A 6,211-nucleotide genomic window follows, 5' to 3' on the forward strand; every position below is an offset into this window, starting at 1 on the left:
TCATCTTGTTGCTCAGATTAGGTAATTTTTTTTTCAAAAATCTTTTTCAAAATTTTTCTTTTCTTTTTCGTTTTTCTAAACTTTATTTTCGAAAAAAATTAATAAAAATACAAAAAAATTAGAAAATCATAAAAAAAAAATCAAAAATATTTTGTGTTTCTTGTTTGAGTCTTGAGTCAATTTTTAAGTTTGGTGTCAATTGCATGCTTTTAAAATTTTTCTTGCATTTTTTCGAAAATCCCATGCATTCTTAGTGTTCTTCATGATCTTCAAGTTGTTCTTGATAAGTCCTCTTGTTTGATCTAGATGTTTTCTTGTTTTGTGTTGTTTGTTGTTTTTCATATGCATTTTTTGTTTGTTAGAGTCCATGCATTAAAGATCTCTAAGTTTGGTGTCTTGCATGTTTTCTTTGCATCAAAATTTTTTCAAAATTATGTTCTTGATGTTTATCATGATCTTCAAAGTGTTCTTGGTGTTCATCTTGACATTCATAGCATTCTTGCATGCATTCATTGTTTTGATCTAAAAATTTCATGCATTGAGTATTTTTGTTGTTTTTCTCTCTCATCAATAAAAAATTCAAAAATAAAAAAAATATCTTTTCCTTATTTCCCTCCAAATTTTCGAAATTTTGGGTTGACTTGGTCAAAAATTTTTAAAATTAGTTGTTTCTTACAAGTCAAGTCAAAATTTCAATTTTTTAAAATCTTATCTTTTCAAAATCTTTTTCAAAAAAAAATTATATCTTTTTCATTTTTTTTAATTTTTCAAAAAATTCAAAAATATTTTTCAAATTATTTTCAAAATCTTTTTCTTATCTTTATATCAAATTTTCGAAAATTAGCTAACAAGTAATGTGATTGATTCAAAAATTTGAAGTTTGTTACTTTCTTGTTAAGAAAGGTTCAATCTTTAAGTTCTAGAATCTTATCTTGTAGTTTCTTGTTAGTTAAGTAATTTTAAAAATTAAATCTTTTTCAAAATATCTTTTTCTTAAAAATCTTATCTTTTTATCTTATCTTTTTCAAAAATTTTATCTTTTTCAAAATTTGATTTCAAAATATCTTATCTAACCCCCTATCTTCTTATCTTTTTAAATTTTAATTTCAAAATCTTTTTCAATCAACTAACTAACTTTTTGTTTGTTTCTTATCTTTTTCAAAACCAACTAACTTCCTATCCCTCTCTAATTTTCGAAAATACCTCTCTCTTTTTCAAAAATTCTTTTTTTTGTTTTCAATTTTAATTTTAATCTTATCTTATATTTAATATTCAAAAATTACTAACCCTTTTTTTCAAAAAATTATTTTCGAAATTTCCCTCTCTTCTCTTATTCTATTTAATTAATTAATTACTAACACTTCTCTTCACCTCTCTTCATCTAAGAATCCAAACTTCTTATATCCCTTGTATTTGGATTCTTCCCCCCCTTTCTCTGTCTACTAACAGAAAGGAATCTCTATACTGTAACATAGAGGATTCCTCTTTCTTTTCTTGTTTTCTTCTCTTTCATATGAGCAGGAACAGGGAAAAAGGCACTCTTGTTGAAATTGATCCAGAACCTGAAAGGACTCTGAAGAGAAAATTAAGAGAAGCTAAATTACAACAATTCAGAAATAACCTTTCAGAAATTTTCGAACAAGAGAAGGAGATGGCAGCCGAAAATAATAATAATAATGCAAGGAGAATGCTTGGTGACTTCACAAAGCCAACGTCCAAGTTTGATGGAAGAAGCATCTCCATTCCTGCCATTGGAGCCAATAACTTTGAGCCGAAACCTCAGCTAGTTGCCTTAATGCAACAAAACTGCAAGTTTTATGGACTTCCATCTGAAGATACTTATCAGTTTTTAACTGAGTTCTTGCAGATCTGTGAGACTGTAAAGACGAATGGAGTTGATCCTGAAGTCTACAGACTCATGCTTTTCCCTTTTGCTGTAAGAGACAGAGCTAGAATATGGTTGGATTCACAACCTAAGGATAGCTTGGACTCCTGGGATAAGCTGGTCACTGCCTTCTTAGATAAATTCTTTCCTCCTCAAAAGCTGAGCAAGCTGAGAGTGGATGTTCAATCCTTCAAACAAAAGGATGGTGAATCCCTCTATGAAGCTTGGGAAAGATACAAGCAGTTGACCAAAAGATGTCCATCTGACATGTTTTCAGAATGGACCCTATTAGATATATTCTATTATGGTCTCTCTGAATTTTTGAAAATGTCATTGGACCATTCTGCAGGTGGATCTATTCACCTGAAGAAAACGCCTGAAGAGGCTCAAGAACTCATTGACATGGTTACAAACAACCAGTTCATGTATACCTCTGAGAGGAATTCCGTGAATAATGGGATACCTCAGAAGAAAGGAGTTCTTGAAATTGATGCTCTGAATGCCATATTGGCTCAGAACAAAGTGTTGACTCAACAGGTCAACATGATCTCTCAAAATCTGAATGGATTGCAACATGCATCCAACAGTACTAGAGAGGCAGCTTCTGAAGAAGCTTATGATCCTGAGAACCCTGCCATGGCAGAGGTTAATTACATGGGTGAACCATATGGAAACACCTATAACCCATCATGGAGAAATCATCCAAATTTCTCCTGGAAGGATCAACAAAAGCCTCAACAAGGCTTTAACAATGGTGGACGCAATAGGCTGAGCAATAGCAAGCCATATCCATCATCTTCTCAGCAACAGACAGAGAATTCTGAACAAAACACTTCTAATTTAGCCAATATAGTCTCTGATCTGTCAAAGGCCACTTTCAGTTTCATGAATAAAACAAGATCCTCCATTAGAAATTTGGAGGCACAAGTGGGCCAGCTGAGTAAGAAAGTCATTGAAACTCCTCCCAGTATTCTCCCAATTAATACAGAAGAGAATCCAAAAGGAGAGTGCAAGGCCATTGATTTAGTCAATATGGCCAAATACACAAGGGAGAAGGAGGACGAAAATCCTAGTGAGGAAGACCTCCTGGGACGTCCCTCGAGCAAGAAGGAGTTTCCTATTAAGGATCCAAAGGAATCCGAGGCTTATATAGAGACCATAGAGATTCCATTAAACCTCCTTCTGCCATTCATGAGCTCTGAAGACTATTCATCCTCTGAAGAGGATGAAGCTGTGACTGGAGAGCAAGTTGCTCAATATTTAGGAGCTATCATGAAGCTGAATGCCAAGTTGTTTGGTAATGAGACTTGGGAAAGTGAACCTCCCTTGCTCATTAGTGAACTAGATACTTGGATTCAGAAAACTCTACCTCAAAAGAAATAAGATCCTGGCAAGTTCTTAATACCTTGTACCATAGGTACCATGAGCTTTGAAAAAGCTCTATGTGATCTGGGGTCAGGGATAAATCTTATGCCACTCTCTATAATGAAGAAGCTGGGGATCATTGAGGTACAACCTACCTTGTTCTCATTACAATTGGCAGACAAGTCCTTGAGACAAGCTTATGGAATAGTAGAGGACGTGTTAGTAAAGGTTGAAGGCCTTTACATCCCTGCTGATTTCATAATCTTAGACACTAGGAAGGAAGAGGATGATTGCATCATCCTTGGAAGACCTTTTCTAGCCACAGCAGGGGCTGTGATAGATGTCAATAGAGGTGAGTTAGTCCTTCAATTGAATGGAGACTACCTTGTGTTTAAGGCACATGGCCATCCCTCTGGGACAAAAGAGAGTAAGCATGAAGAGCTTCTCTCAGTTCAGAGTCAAGAAGAGCCCACACAGTCAAACTCTAAGTTTGGTGTTGTGAGGCCACAACCAAACTCTAAGTTTGGTGTTAAGACCCCATATCCAAACTTTAAGTTTGGTGTTGGGACTACACTAACATTGACCTGATCACCTTGTGGCTCCATGAGAGCCACTGTCAAGCTATTGACATTAAAGAAGCGCTTGTTGGGAGGCAACCCAATTTTAATTATCTAATTTTTATTTTATTGTTATTTTGTGTTTTATTAGGTACATGATCATGAGGAGTCACGAAAAAATAAAAAAAATTAAAAACAGAGTCAAAAACAGAAGAAAAAAATTTTTCACCCTGGAGGACGCACAGGCTGGCGTTCAACGCCAGTAAGATGCATCTGGCCGGCGTTCAACGCCAGAACAGAGCACCATTCTGGCGCTGAACGCCAGAAACAAGCAACATCCTAGCGCTGAACGCCAGGAATGTGCCTAGAGGAGAAAAGCTGGCGCTGAACGCCAGAAACATGCTTTACATGGGCGTTGAACGCCCAGAACGTGCACCAATGGGCGTTTAAACGCCAGAATGGTGTACAAAGGCATTTTACATGCCTATTTGGTGCAGGGATGGAATTCCTTGACACCTCAGGATCCTGTGGACCCCACAGGATCACCTTAGAATTTGTGGACCCCACAGGATCCCCACCTACCATATTCCCTAATTACACTCTCCTAATCCTAATCACACTCCCCTACTCCCCATGTCACACTTCCCAACACTCCTCACCAATCACCTCAATTCCTCTTCCCAATTGCCCCATTCACCACTCACATCAACCCACTCTTCCCCATAAACCCCACCTACCTTTACAATTCAACTTCTCTTTCCCACCCAATCCCACCCATATAGCCGAATCCATCTCCCCTCACTCACCTCCATTTTCTTCTTCTTCTTCCTCTCTTCTTTCTTCTCTTGCTCGAGGGTGAGCAATATTTTAAGTTTGGTGTGGTAAAAGCATAGCTTTTTTTGCTTTTCCATTACCATTGATGGCACCTAAGGCCAGAGAAACCTCAAAGGAAAGACAAAAGCTTCCACCTCTGAGTCTTGGGAGATGGAAAGACTCATATAAAGCCGTCATAGCTCAGTGGTAGAACATGTGGCTGCAAATCAAGAGATCCCTGAGATACCTCAGGGGATAAGTTATCCTCCACACAAATATTGGAAGCAACTAAGGGTAGAAACACCAAAATTACTAGGAATCATTCAACAGAAGCAAGGAAGAGACATAGAGGAGCTCAAAAAGCAGCATTGGACCTTCAAGAAGGCGCCACCCTCACTCAGGTGGATTCATTCCTTGTTCTTATTTCTTTCTGCTTTTCGGTTTTTAATGTTGTGTTTATCTATGTTTTGTGTCTCTACTTCATGATCATTAGTATGTAACCATGCCTCAAAGCTATGAATAAAATCCATTAATCCTTCACCTCTCTTAAATGAAAAATGTTTTAATTCAAAAGAACAAGAAGTACATGAATTTCGAATTCATCCTTGAATTTAATTTAATTATATTGATGTGGTGACAATACTTTTTGTTTTCTGAATGAATGATTGAACAGTGCATATGTCTTTTGATATTGTTGTTTATGAGTGTTAAAATTGTTGGCTCTTGAAAGAATGATGAACAAAGAGAAATGTTATTGAGGATCTGAAAAATCATGAAATTGATTCTTGAAGCAAGAAAAAGCAGTGAAAAAGAAAGCTTGCGGAAAAAAAAAAATTTTTGCGAAAAAAAATAGAAAGAAAAAGAAAAAGCAAGCAGAAAAAGCCAATAGCCCTTAAAACCAAAAGGCAAGGGTAAAAAGGATCCAAGACTTTGAGCATCAATGGATAGGAGGGCCCAAGGAAATTAAATCCAGGCCTAAGCGGCTAAATCAAGCTGTCCCTAACCATGTGCTTGTGTCATGAAGGTCCAAGTGAAAAGCTTGAGACTGAGTGGTTAAAGTCGTGATCCAAAGCAAAAGAGTGTGCTTAAGAGCTCTGGACACCACTAACTGGGGACTCTAGCAAAGCTAAGTCACAATCTGAAAAGGTTCACCCAGTTATGTGTCTGTGGCATTTATGTATCCGGTGGTAATACTGGAAAACAAAGTGCTTAGGGCCACGACCAAGACTCATAAGTAGCTGTGTTCAAGAATCAACATGCTTAACTAGGAAAGTCAATAACACTATCCAAAATTCTAAGTTCCCAGAGACGCCAATCACTCTAAACTACAAAGGAAAAAGTGAGATGCCAAAACTGTTCAGAAGCAAAAAGCTACAAGTCCCGCTCATCTAATTAAATTAATATTCATTGATATTTTAGAATTTATAGTATATTCTCTTCTTTTTATCCTATTTGATTTTCAGTTGCTTGGGGACAAGCAACAATTTAAGTTTGGTGTTGTGATGAGCGGATAATTTATACGCTTTTTGGCATTGTTTTTAGGTAGTTTTTAGTAAGTTTGAGCTACTTTTAGGGATGTTTTCATTAGTTT

The 6,211-nt window shown here is 36.5% G+C and overlaps 1 non-coding gene across 1 annotated transcript; it reads right to left on the reverse strand.

Moving 5' to 3' along the window:
* Positions 1-2,050: 2,050 nt before the first annotated feature.
* Positions 2,051-2,154, reverse strand: LOC130958602 (small nucleolar RNA R71). The gene has a single exon (XR_009077715.1). It is a non-coding gene; the product is annotated as a small nucleolar RNA R71 (small nucleolar RNA).
* Between the last annotated feature and the right edge of the window lie 4,057 nt (positions 2,155-6,211).

This window comes from Arachis stenosperma, chromosome 10, assembly GCF_014773155.1.
Source record: "Arachis stenosperma cultivar V10309 chromosome 10, arast.V10309.gnm1.PFL2, whole genome shotgun sequence".
Lineage (NCBI taxonomy): Eukaryota > Viridiplantae > Streptophyta > Magnoliopsida > Fabales > Fabaceae > Arachis > Arachis stenosperma.